Here is a 13,510-nt window from a genome sequence, read left to right as displayed (position 1 = left end):
TCGAGTTTCTTCCTTTGTCTTGTTTTGCCCCTGACCTTTGTTTGCCCTTCATTCTCTTCAATGGCTCTTTGAGGACCTCCTCTTTCCTCTCAGCTCCAGTTGCCACAGCTCAAGTGACAAGTTTTGGTAATTTAAAGCCATCTGGCAGCCTCTGCCTGTCATCAGCACCTTCCTACTTCCTCATCCTTGTCGATGCTCTCTGGCTAGGGCCAGTCATCCATTTCCAGTCTCTGAAAGAGATGGCAGGACATTTCCTTTCTCTCCTTTGCAGCCACTGCATCAGAGCAGGGTGCAGGGTCCTTTCAGAGAGGAGCTGCCTGACTGCTGTTGCGGAGCTGTTCGGCTTATGCTTTTGGACCCATTCCCATCTGAGAAGTCCAATCTGTCTTCCCCTCCCTGTCGCAACACCATCCTTTGCCACATCAGCGTGTCCTCAGCACACACGCCTTCCAGCACCTCCCTCCCCGCCAGCCGTTCCTCACGGTAGCTGCCAAGTTAAAATGGTGACCTGTTATTGCTGCCTTCCCACTGCCAGCAAACAGAAAGCTGAACCCTGATGCACTGGTTTTGTGATCTGGCAGAACCATCAGGGTTCTTTAGGCTTTCCGCAAACCCAAGCCAGATCACCATGGCTCAAATGGAGGGTGAAGACTAGCACAGTCCATTGAGAGATGGAAGAAGACAACCTAAGAACAGAAGGACAAAGGTTTAAAATGCTGCTGTAACTGACTGAAACCTCCAAAACATGCGTGATTCTTCCATCCCAAAGATCTGCAATCACTTCCAGCTGCCTAGCATGCAGTGTGATTTACTGTAGTGCCTGGAAGAAGATTTTGGCTGTGGTGAAACACGTTTGTACGTTGCCTGTAAAAACAGCAAATCTGAAGAAAGGACTCTTTGGATGTGGTTCAGAGTGTGTAACAAAACCCAGATCGCCACGTCCATCCATACACACTACCACAGCAATACTTAAAACTAGCATAAGTTTAATATCTAGCACACGCTCTCTGGTTGCCTCTGAGCAGGAGAGACGCTTAAAATAATTCAGACTACACTCTACAATTCCTATGCAAAGGGAAGACTACTTATATGAGAAAATGCCAAGCCCCATTGCATAGCCTGGCCCATGTTTTCTAAATTAGAGCCTTCCCGGAGGGCAGAGCACTAGTAAAATAGTTCTGCACAAAATATTTGGAAAAGGAGGAGGAAAAAGAGAGGAAATACTTATTTCTTTCAAAATATAAATACTATGAATGTAAACAGGAATCAAATCCTGTATGCCAGATCTACAGCCACAAAAGCAGCTGGATGACTACCATCATGCTAAGTGTCCACATTCAAAATTAAGGTCCTCATAGTGACTTTCAGTATTTTCTTCAGTCTAGTTGTTCCAGTGTTTCTCTTGCCTGCATTATTGCCTGCTAAGCCATCTACCCCAGCCCTGTTACTAAGGTATTGGTACACCTCCCTGCCCCTTGGGATCTCCAGAGCAGGTATCTGGTCTTGCCAAGAAAGGGGGGAGATTCAAGGGGCATTTCCAGAAGGCATCCATTGTACAAGCCTGTACTCCCTTACTCTTGCATCCCATCTCCCAGTCTGATTTTCTCTCTGTTCATCATTGTTATAATTGGGACAAGGCCCCACTGTGGAGGAGTTGCACAAATACAGAATGATAAAGACAGACCCTACCTGATAGATTTCATGGTTGAAGGTCTGCTCTGCTGGGCTCTTAATCGAACATACATGTTGCAAGGAATGCAAATCTCTATCTCTTCGTTGGGTGTTGGAGAAGAATCACACCAGACGCGGGATGGCTTGTCAAGCAAGTAAAGAAGTACAGCTCATCTAATTTCACATTCACCTCTTTCACCATATGCAAGATTTGGTTAACAGAAAGTATTTCAGTTCCTTGGAGGGGTGGAGTAATGTAAAAAGATAACAGAGAAGTAACAAGGAGAAGCAGTCATTCAGTTACAAGAGATAAAGCCCGCAGAAGGATGCTCTGCGGGCAGGAGATGAGTAGGTCTGAGCCGTGCAGCTTGTTCTGCACTGTTCCCACATGGCTTCCTCCCATGTGAGGCTTAGCAGCGCTCACCCCTTGTATGACTGTTTTGGGCCACCAGCCATCCTGGCTCCTCCCCTCCTTTCCCTCCCCTTCCCCTCCCTCCTTCCTCACTTCTAACTACTTTAAGATTTCTTTTTCCGGCTGCCATATTATTTGTTGCTGACTTTGGACATTCTTTATTGCCTTTCATCAGGCTTCTCAGTGCTCATACACTCTCTGTTGGTTTGGCCTGCTCTGCCTTTTGTCTGTGCAAAAACAAAAGCTTTATCTGTTGCCCAGAGACCATGGTGACTTCAGGGCTTTCCCAGTGCCAGCAGCTAATTGCAAACAAATGGAAGTCCCCAGCTATGTCCCTGGCAATACTGTGTCTTGGGTGGGAGGGCCTGATTCTGCTCGCTCTGCACTGTGGGACTCGTGAAATCCTCGTGATTTACAGCAGCATATCTCAAGAGTGCCATCTGACCTTCAGCAATCTGGCTGCCTTGGAAAAGAAGGCGTAAAAGCCACACGATGCTCGTGACTTGAATATCTCAAATGTCTGGTTTCCCTTAGTGTCAATGAATAAAGGGTAGTTGATTGCAATGAGCAATCTGGACACTCTTCAGAAAATCCTCATGGAGCATAGAAGCAAATGGCACAACGTTTCCACTCAATTTCTGCCTCTCTTTGAAACCCACAAAGGGATCATTGCTCCATAACAAGGACTGCCAGAGAGCGGCATACGGAGCAGGGCATCAGGCTGGAAGCGTGTGGTTCACTTGCTGTACACAGACACTCCTCTGCCCAGCACGCAGAGCTGCTTGAAAATTAGACTTTCATCCAGGAGAAAGAGGGAGAGAGTCCCAATACTCTGACACTTGATTTTATTCCAAAGCAGGACAGAAAAAGTCTGAATATCATATTTTCTAATGGAATGGACAGTTTGGAAAGGATTCAGTCAGGAAGTGATAAAATAATTTGTCCTGCTCAAATCGACAGATTTGGATCATACAGACTCATAGGAGTTGTAGTTCCAGCAATCCACCCCATCCTAGGTCTCACAGGCTAGACTACATCTCCTAGGCTGCATTTCTGTTGTGGTCATCTATGACTTGCTGGAACATGTCAGCCAAAGGTGTTTCATGGGGTTTATAGTTTCTTCACAGCACCTACCTCATAAAAGCTACTGAGAGCATAAAGAAGAGTCTAGGAGCTTGGGCAGGCACTGAAGAGGTCAAATTAATCTGAAGTCTTTCCGTTATCACTTTTACCCCCAGCAGATAGTATAAAAATTTCTGCATACTTCCCCTGAAAAACTTAAATTTCATGAAAACTATTTTTAATTTCATAAATACTCTGGCAGAAAATTCTCAATTGCCTTTAAATTTTCTGACAAGTTGTCACCTAGCTGCTGTTCATTATTTTATTTGCCACTCTTCAGCTTATTTGCCTTCACTGGGGAATCATTCTCAGATATTGATCGACAGATAAACAATCCTAAGTTGTGCAAGCATTATTTCTTCCTCCATTGCTCTGAAGCACCTCTATCCCCTTGGAAGGCTTCCCAAACTTCATGTGACGTGCACGCTTCACATGAAGAAATCACTCCTGGGGCCCATCCCACTTCTCCACCTCTGCCCTGTGGCACCTGTATGAGCTTATTCCAGGGCTCTGCACAGGCTCATGCCAAACAGCAATCCCGCCATCCCGTGTGAGGGTGGGTAGCAGAAAGAGGAGAGAGAGCGCTATTGCCTGCTCTCTAGCAAACAGATCTAGACAAAGTTTTTTTCTGTCAGGCTGATTTTCTTGGAATCCAAACATTCAGTGGGAATATGGCCGTGCTGGTTAAACTTTAGTGAGAAAGTCCAAATGCTCTGAGTGACTTTTTCATTCTCTCTCAATAGTGCTCAATTGTTTCATTTTCATAATATTGAATCCTGTAGTTCTGATAAGGTAAAATGCCTTGTTTTGACTTCACTGTTTCAAATATGATTTAATAATATAACACAGCAGAGCAACATCAAAAGTAGATATTTTTATCTTTTTGAAATTAAATACATTCCCAAATCAAATAATTTTTGTGGAAATAGTCTTCCTGCAAGAAGTTATGATATTCTGACTTCCCCTGAGCCAATTAGTAATGGAAACAAATGGCAAAACATGAACAGTTCTCAGGAAAAATATTTCTTTTCTTTGACCACTGCTAATGACCTCTCAAGACCATAGTTTTGGAGATAGGAACTTAAGAGGAAGAAAGACTGTGGTTTGGGAGAGAGGAAATTAAGAACAGAAGATTTTTTGATCTTTTTCAATCCAGCCATACCAAAGCACTGAGTCCCTGCAGTGCTGCTGGGGTCTGTCCCTAGCAGCAGGGAGCCTTAGTGGTTAGAAGGTGAAGGTATGAGAGTGCCCAACAACGATGCTCTGGCAACATCAGTGCCTGAAAACCATGGAAAGCAGTATGTGCAGCAGCCAACCTGGACAAATCTTTTATGTACATTTCCCTTTGGGGTCTATTCTGTGATAAATTTGAATTAGGCTCAAGATATGAATCTATAAATGTGGTAATTTTTGTCATGCTGCCTGTTTTGTATTAAACTTCTGCAGCTTGTTTCTTGCTAGGTTGGTGGTGGTTTTTTTTTTTTTTTTTCATTTTAGCAGCTGTGCAGAGTGCAGAGCACTGCCTCAACAGCATCAGAAAAAAAGGTAGGAGAGTCAGGGGAGCAGGGAAAAGGTACAGTGTTCTCCTCCCAGCACAATATTTGGGGTCTCAGTGGTGGGTGAAATGAAAGAGTGGAGAGATGTTAATCAGAGGAAAAAGGCAAAATCTCAGATTCATTTACAGGCAAAAAAACCCCCAGAGGTGGTTTCTGGTTTTCTGTGGGTCTGGGGAAGGAGCCCATATTCAGATGTGCACAGCACATCATGACCTCTAGTCCTTCTTGGTCTATAAAGTCAGGACCCAGACCACCAGAGAAGCAAGTACTGTGCAAGATCGGCATGCTAGTCCCTGGTATCTATGGTTTTTTCCCATATATGGCACAAAACATCATCACAACCAAAGGTAAAGAAATAGTTTTTAATGCAATTTTATTCCAAAGTGAGAAAAATCTATTATTTTATCTTACCTGTTTCCTGAATCAGATATATCTGTGAAACTGCTCTGAAAGCATCATAGCTGTGTAAGAAATGGATCTAATTCTTGATTTTTTAACACAGAGAGCTTGTCTTTAGCACAACTGCATGCTATTTCTCATCATACACACCAGGCTCTGTAAAAGCAGAAGCAGGTCCAAACAACTGCAAGTCATTTTGTCCATCTAGAAAAAAGCTTAAAAGAACTGCAAACCTAAATAGTTTCAGGTATGTGGCCTTAATGACATGGAGAACAAAGTCTGTGGACTTATTTTGGATTTATACTGTATAACCAATACTAGAACTTGGCCAAATATCCTCCCCTTGGACTTTTCATCACTTTGTTTTATTAGTTACTTAGGACCTGTGGATCCTAAGTCTTTGAACATTTGCCTTCAGGGGAATTAATTTAGATTACTGGTAGGTTTCATCCTGTGGTCCGAGTTGCTCAGACTTTGGCAAACGTCCTTCCACAGACGAGCACCCTTTGGGACCTGCAGAGTAAAATGCAGAGAAGGCTGAGACAAAGTCCACACTAACACACCATGACAAGTAACAAAAGAAACCATTAAAGATGGAAACATAAACATCTGAAACATAAAGATGTGCCTGGTCTCTGTGGGCAAGATAGGTGCTGTCACCCTTCACTGCAGCATTGGGAGCAGTGCTCGGTGCTGAATTGTCCTGAGTAGATTGTGCAGCAAAATATCCCAGTGCATGGAAGATTGTGAGGGGGAAGGATGTGACTTTTGGTGGGGTTTTTTTGTTTGTTTGTTTGTTTGTTTTTTACTAAGGGATAGTTTTGATATAGCAAGGAGAAATTTCTAGGTAGGTGCTGATGGATTGCAGTTAGGGAAGATTTTAAATTCTGAGAGGATGGGATTTGCTTAGGTGGATAGCACAAGCCATCCGAGATGTGTAAGACCAGTTTGCTCTCACCTTGTTTCAGCAGCTGCATCTTCAGCAAAATGGCGAGCCAGGTGCTAAATGTCTCTGCACTGCCTCATCACTTCTAATTACCCTTACTTGCTCTGCTCGCAGGAGTTTCTAGAGAAGACAGGACCTGCTTTTCTAATGCACTGTCCCAACTTGCATGAGCAAGTCACTTTAAAGAATTGTTTAAGAAAGCTATTTAGGAAAATTCTTACAGAAATGAATTATTGGGTGACCTCTTCAGTGACGAGCCCTCTCCAGTGCTGCAGGGCAGCAGAAGCCTATGGTCCCCTCAGGGACATCTTTTCCCGGAAGCTAGCCCACAACGGGACAGGAGCAGCCAGGACCTACTGGCAAGGTTTCTCCCGATCCTTCACAGCATTGCAGTGATAAATCACCAAAGCCCCCCTTGGCAGATTTTAAACCACTCTATTTCAGAGAGGGCAGTTTGCAGCTATGATCTGAGTGACGTCTCCCGCAGCAGGCTTATCCATCAGCTCCTTCTGGACCATTCCCTGCTGCTGCAAGGTGATGCTTGCAAATCTGTGATGCTGCAGGAATGACAGTCAGTTCAGCCAGCCGGCAGGGAAAGGTGAGCTGATCAGACTCCTTTCTTTGCTGAGTCACCACACAGTTATTAAGCTCTTAAAATCTCCTTTACTTATTTCCAGTGGGCTGGAACAACAGCTCTCTTTTCCTTCAACGAACTACCCAAATGCTTATGTTATGAAGTGACTGTTGAGTTTGAAACAAGTCACGAACTGACACACTCAGCACAACCCATCAGCTGGGGACAGTCCATTTCCTGCTCGCTGAAAACCAGGGAACATTTACAACCTCTTTTTTTTTTTTTCCCAAGCAATAAAAAAAGAACAACATTACAACAATGTGCTCGCTTGTTCTTCTGCTAAAATTTATTTATAATGTCACATGGTGGTGCCATGTCAGAAAGGGCCCATATGCAAACCAGTAGGCAAATGAAAGGCACAGGGTTGAATCCTGGGAATAAAAACGGAGATGGACCCTTCTCTTTGTTTTTACAAGTGCAAGCATCCCTTCAGGGAGCCTGAACTAAGCACCACAGAGCAAAAGACATAGTAGCCCAAGGAGAGCAGCATTTTAGATGTGCAAAACAAAAAACCCAAAAGGTGAGGAATTCCTAGATCTTGAACCCTCTTGAGAGGAACAAGGACCAGTGAAAGTGGAGAAGCCTCCTACTATAATGGGCAGAAGCCTGGGGACTATGAACCTCCTCTTCCGTTGCACTGTCTGCAGAGACCAACGGTTGCAAGACTTGCATCTAGCTTCCAGGTGTTGGTTATTGTGCCTGGTTAGGTTCAAGTTCCTGCGCAGATTTTACCACAGACCCATGTGCCTCATTTTCTTGCAACAGGAATCTCCCTCCAGGCACTAGACCTGGGATGAGGAGCCACCCAAAACTCCCCTTCCATTGCCTCCCTTGCATAGCCACAACCCGCACAACAATGAGACTGTGACACCTCTAGCAAATGGGGACGGGGGTGGCAGTTAGCAGGTGCTGCACCATGAGTGGGAGATGATGAGAAAGAAGTGGGAGAACAAGGACCTGCGCAGGTTGCAGATAGCACATGAACTAAAATTACCTGCCTTTTCGTTCGGCTCTTTGGTCTTCATGTCACCCTGTAGCTTCAGTTCAGTTTTGCTCTTGATTCAGCCAGCTGGCATGCTATGAATGTTAAGAAAACAAACCAAATCAAGAAGCAGGTCTGAGTTTATTGGTATGAAATTTGCATGTATGTGTGTAAATTTAAGCTAGGCCACAGCATGGTTCAACACTTGCTGCCCACTCAGTTGTGAAGAAACAGGAATCCATAGTTATGCCAAACATTTTTCCTAAGTAAAATGTGTGTATAAGAGTCATATGTATATAGATACATACATAAAAGTGAATGTATACATATATTTGTATGTATATATAATCATACATATAATCCATTTTACATTTGTACAAAAGGTGTGTGTGAAAGGCAGCCAGCAACCTAACAGGCCAATAAAATTGCACCGCAGGTGCTCCAGCTAGAAAGCACAGAGAATTTTATTAAATCTTCTGTTGAGCTTGGCTTGTAAATCAACCCTTACCTAGTGCTACCCATAATATTAATGAAGAAACAGCAGCACAGAGAAATTTGAGAGTGTTCAATCCTTGGAAGGGATGTGAGATGTATATTAGCCCTTCCAGTAGGAGCATAGAGGAGACTGCAAATGCCCAGGCAGAGCTGTGCCAGGGATCTGCTGGAAATTAATGCTTTTTCTCATTGGAAAATGGAGTTGTGTGAAGATTGAAGCCTTCTGAGAAAACAGATCGATTTTGGCAGCATCTTCCCTTTGGGAAAAGTGAAGTGAAATGGCTCGCTTGGAATTGGCAGTTGTATCTCATCCATGCCAGTCATTCCGTGCCTCACATAGTTTTATTTCTCGAGGCACATTGCACCGAGGCTGTGATGGGGGGATTACACTGCAGATTGGGAGGGGGAGGCAACTTGGGACTGAACTCAGCACAAGCAGGGCTGGGGAACTGCAAATCACTACCAGGTTTTGCTGCAGAACAGGCAGAGATCATCATGTCCGTCAACAGCAAATATCTCCCCATTGCTGAGAAGGGCTCTTCAGTTGACCTCTTATTCTCCATCGCTGGTTTTCCTCACAGTTCTAGATGAAACAGTGTAGAAAATACCAGAATTGCCTGAAGGAGATTGCATTTCTCAGTTAAGCTCTAGCTGATAAGACATTCAAAGGATTGTGTTATCCATGCAAGAATATTCTTTGGGAAAGGTTCATTTGGTTTAGAAGTAAACAGATGTTATAGGAGGCCATTGTTTTACAAAGCCATATGCACTGAACTGCTAGCAAATGCACTAATTAGGCTCTGAGGTAGTTTATATGTGTATAAGGAGCAAGGACCATCTACTAGCAGGACCCTGTGTGGGTAGAGAACTACTGAGTTATTGCAATGTTTTGTCTAAGCTGCACTCAGCTGTTGTTTCTCAGGTTAGCCTAATGATCCTGATGAAGTTTACACCGGCAGAACCAGATTCAAGAACAATCTCAGCACAGCCAGGCCAAAGAGATATTCAGCAGACTATGTTCTACTTCCAGCTCTAGTCTGCCCTGCTTGTGTGCTAAATAGCATTGCTTCTCACCTCTTTCTACCCTTCTTTTTTCCTTTCTCCATTACAGGATCACCTCAATTGCTCTGAAGGCCCTTCGTCTCCCTGACATTCTCCTTCCATTTTGGACTGTAGGCTGCCCTGTGGAGAAAGGAGGAAAGAAGGAGCTGGAGAGAGAGTTATAGTATATGACATGTACTTAAAAACCTGCTCTCGTATAGATGCTGCCAAGTGGGCTGGGACATGATGTGTAACAGCCAGGGCTCTGCTGTGTCGCTCCCAGTCACTGTTTGTGATTTCTCCTCTCTGGGGTGACTACATGTTGGCAACAGCCACTCCACATCTGGCCATCAGTGCTGCAGGGTGACAGTTGTCATTTTTTTTTTAATGAACGCTACCAAAGCACAGGAGGATTGAAATTAGCCACACATTTGGCTGAATTCAGTCAACAGTTTCAGATGAAAAAAAAAGAAGCAAGCTTCAAAAGTACTTCAGTATTTGTCATTTTAAAATTAAAATGCTTTGATTTTTCCTTTTAAAGGAAACTTCCTTGTCATAAAGTTAGTTGAATCAGTAAGATAATTTAAGACAAAACAAATGGTTCTGTGTTGATAATCCTTTTTTTTTCTTTTTTTTTTTTTACTGTTCCATTGAAAAAGTTCAGCTCAGTCCAAATCAATTATCTCATTCCTTCCCTAAGTTTCCTCAACTACCAAAAAGTCAGTGTCTTTCCAGCTCCTCTCCATCCATACTCTCAGTCAATAGCCTCTTCCTGATCTCACCACTTACTGTTTATCACGGCTGAACAACAGGACCACTTTGTTTCTCCTTTAATGAATGCACTCCTTCACCACCAATCTCCTCGGTTTCCTCCAATAACTGTTTCTAAGGCTCAAGTCTTTTTCGTATCCTTGCTCTAATTTGGGTGTCAAGCATGTGTAACTGCTCATGCTAGAGCAGAGTATGTCTTCAGGACTGGTCATTCACAGAAGGTCCTTTTACTTGTGAGTATGACAACAGCCAGCTCCTCAAGTGCTGTAAACTGGAATAGCCCCAATACCTTCACATAGGTCTGAGGTGTTTTACGCCCCTCTGAAGAGATGGCTCATCCAGAAAGACCACAAGATACTCTACAGTGGGGAGCTAAGGGTCACTTTGCCTGTGGCTGATGTGTAGCCAGCTTTGTTCTGTTATGTCTATCACTTTTATTAGACTTGCTTTCCTCACAGGCAAACATCTTGCAAGCCTCCTATTTGGGTAATCTGCTCTTCATCACCCTGTGTATTTCAATCCACATATTTACACTACTGGGGCTATGTGAGAAATAAGATCCACATCACCCCACATCTGTACTCCCACTCTGGAAAATATTTCAAAGCTGGGCTGTCAGGTATCATTACAAACCTGAGAAGCCAATGCCCTCATGTGGATGCCTTCAACTCGTCTCCAGGACCAGAGGTGATGTATGAGCTGTATTAGGCTCTCTGCTCTCCCTGGTGCTCAGAAACAAAACTCCTCTCTGGAAAGGAGGATGCTTATTGCTGCAGAAGTCTAAACACATCTGCACTCAAGGAGCAGAAAGCGATAAAGCCCTGAGCCTCCCATCACTGTGAGGTGCTCCAACGGCTGTGCAACCCAAAGCATTCCAACACAAGTATAACTATGCGAACAATATTCCCAGTTAGGGAGGGAATAGACACTGGTGAGATACTGTAACAGTAAGTCCTGACTCTGTCCTGGCTTGACGGATGGCATCTCGCTTGAAGTGCAGTCCTGCAGTCTGGGGAGGACCGTGCTCATCCTCCTGTGAACAGCTGTACTCCACCTGCTGAGTTTATACTGCAGGCTGTGATGGTGTCACCCACCTGTGCTGACAAGTGTCCGGCACTCACTCGCTCCACAGCTACTGGTACACATCAGGTACCTCCCAAGGCCTTTCTGCAGGCCTTCTCTTTACCTCCTGGGTAAAATAGGGATGACAGCCTGTCCTCACCTCACAAAAGTATTAGGAGGATAAATGTCTTAATGTGAGAATGTTAAAGCCCATATGAGTACTTCAAACAGATGCTACTTCTGTTGAGACCCAGTTAAGCAAGAAGTGTGTGTCTTTTAAATGCACAAAACCAGTTTTAAAATTTTTGCTTTTGTTTTTCCTGTGCATTTTGATAGGTAAAATCCATCTCGACAATTTTTTCTTCTGATAATTCTGTTTAAAAAAGAAGATGAAAAAGGTAAATAGCAGTGAGAGAAAACAGAATATTTCCCTGCTTTGTTAGTCCTCAGTGTCCCTTTCTTCACCAGGAAGAAATTGCGGAGAGGGAGTTTCAAAGCAAATAGCATTTTTAATAGAATTTGGACGATTACTTTCTTGAGAGAAGGGGAAAAAACCATAAAAGTAACAAAAAAAAAATCCATCAAAGTGTTTTATCAGAAAATGAGCACTAGTCACAGGAACTCCTCAGGGATCCCTGCTATGGACTGCCCAGGGCTGGGTCCCTGGCAGGCACTGTGGCGGGATGCCTCTGGCTGGGTGGCTGCACGTGCCCCCTTGGCAGAGAGGGCGTCCAAGCGAGAGCTCTTCCCTGCCAAACCTCACCTGAGCCCCTGCAGCCAGCAGCACACCTCTGCCCAGACCCACACCTCCTCCTTCTCACCGTGCAACGCTTCAAGGGGTGAAAGGAAAGAATAAGGGGGTTTAGGGGTGGCCTGAGAGGGGTTCAGATGGTGACCCTCAGTTTCATATCAGCACATGAAAGCCGAACCCTCTTTTCTCTGTGTTTACTGCCCGTTTAAAAGGGTTTCCCTGTTTTATGTCAGCTCATGGATGACACAATGTCACATTCAGAATTAATGAGGCCAGTGAGGCCAGGAGAATGTCATTAGACTAAATGCAAATGCAGTGCTCAGAACCGACCCAGACCTTTGCCCCAACGCCGAATGAATTCAAGGCTAAATCTTGGATGCAAATAGGCCAGAGCATGACCCAGTTGTGGTTCAGACTAAATCCAGACCTTGAACTTGAGAAAACTTTGTTAGTTTTTTACTTTTAATTTTCATGCACTACTTAGTTTCTGTGTGTATGCCAGATATGAAAGAAGAAATGCAGAAATACTGCAAAGGAGGTCATTCTTCTGCTCCCACCAGTCAGACCAGAAGGGGAAGCAGCTAAAAAATCTAGATGTGTTTGAAAGATTTCCAGCATTCATTTGCAAACTCCCTAAATCTGGATCAATTCCCAGTGATCACCCAATCTGCTAGGTCTTTCATGCAAATTGATCTCAGCAAGGTCTACTCCATCACAGAAAAAGACATCCCGTCTTTTCTGTCTGAATGATGTCTCCTAGGGCTTAAACAAAAAGAAATTAAAATAAATATTCTCAGAGAACCTGTGCACTTGGTTTTTATGTGGCGTATTGCCTCTGAAATGAACTCAGAGTAACCACAGCCTCCAGCCAGTCCACAGCTTCTCTTATTGGGTAGGTGGGCAGAAGCCAGATTTTCCAGTTTACACATAATTCACCTTTTTTTCCCTTCAATTCTGAAATGGAGCAAAAGCAAAAATAAACAAGCAGAAGAAAAGAAATATTGAAAAACAAAGATGAAAAGGAAAGACAGTCCAATTCAGTTGTTCAAGACATGAAAGTTCCAGACGGCGAATTTTGGCCAAAGGTTTCACTTTCAGAAATGCCAGTTTTCAAAAAGAAAAATAATTGCCATGCATCTTCTGGGGCTTTTTATTTGCTACAAAATTATGAGAGTTAAGCTTACTTTTTCCTTCTGGTTGCTGATTTAGTTTGATATCTTTCTTTTCCTCTTCTTAGGCAACCTGAACACTTTCTACGTTGAAACCCTTGTCTTTGCCTTCCTGATATAATTTCTTTCCTTTCTCACACAGAGATTTCCATTGCTGGTCCAGAGACGAGCATATGTTCCCAGAGCATCCACAATTCCTACTGACCTCAGCATCTTCGCTGAAACCAAACTGCAAAATTCAGTATTAAAATGAGGTTCAGATTTCAGCTACACTGTTTGGAAGCTGGGCTGACTTTTATAAGCGTACAAGAGAAAGGATGGGGCATAGGACTCTCAGCTGCTAGATACCAGGTTGTAATAGCTTCACCTAGCACTGCCCTCCATCAAGCAATCCTGTATCCAGAGATCTCTTAAGTGAATAATTCACTGCACAAGGAAGCAGGTTCTCTCCAAAAACTCTGCATAAAGCCTGCATCTGTATGTATCTTTCTTTTTCTTG

This window comes from Cariama cristata, unplaced genomic scaffold (genome assembly GCF_000690535.1).
Source record: "Cariama cristata isolate BGI_N322 unplaced genomic scaffold, ASM69053v1 scaffold18508, whole genome shotgun sequence".
Taxonomy (NCBI): domain Eukaryota; kingdom Metazoa; phylum Chordata; class Aves; order Cariamiformes; family Cariamidae; genus Cariama; species Cariama cristata.
The sequence above is the reverse complement of the archived record's forward strand: the minus strand, read 5'-3'. Positions refer to the sequence as shown.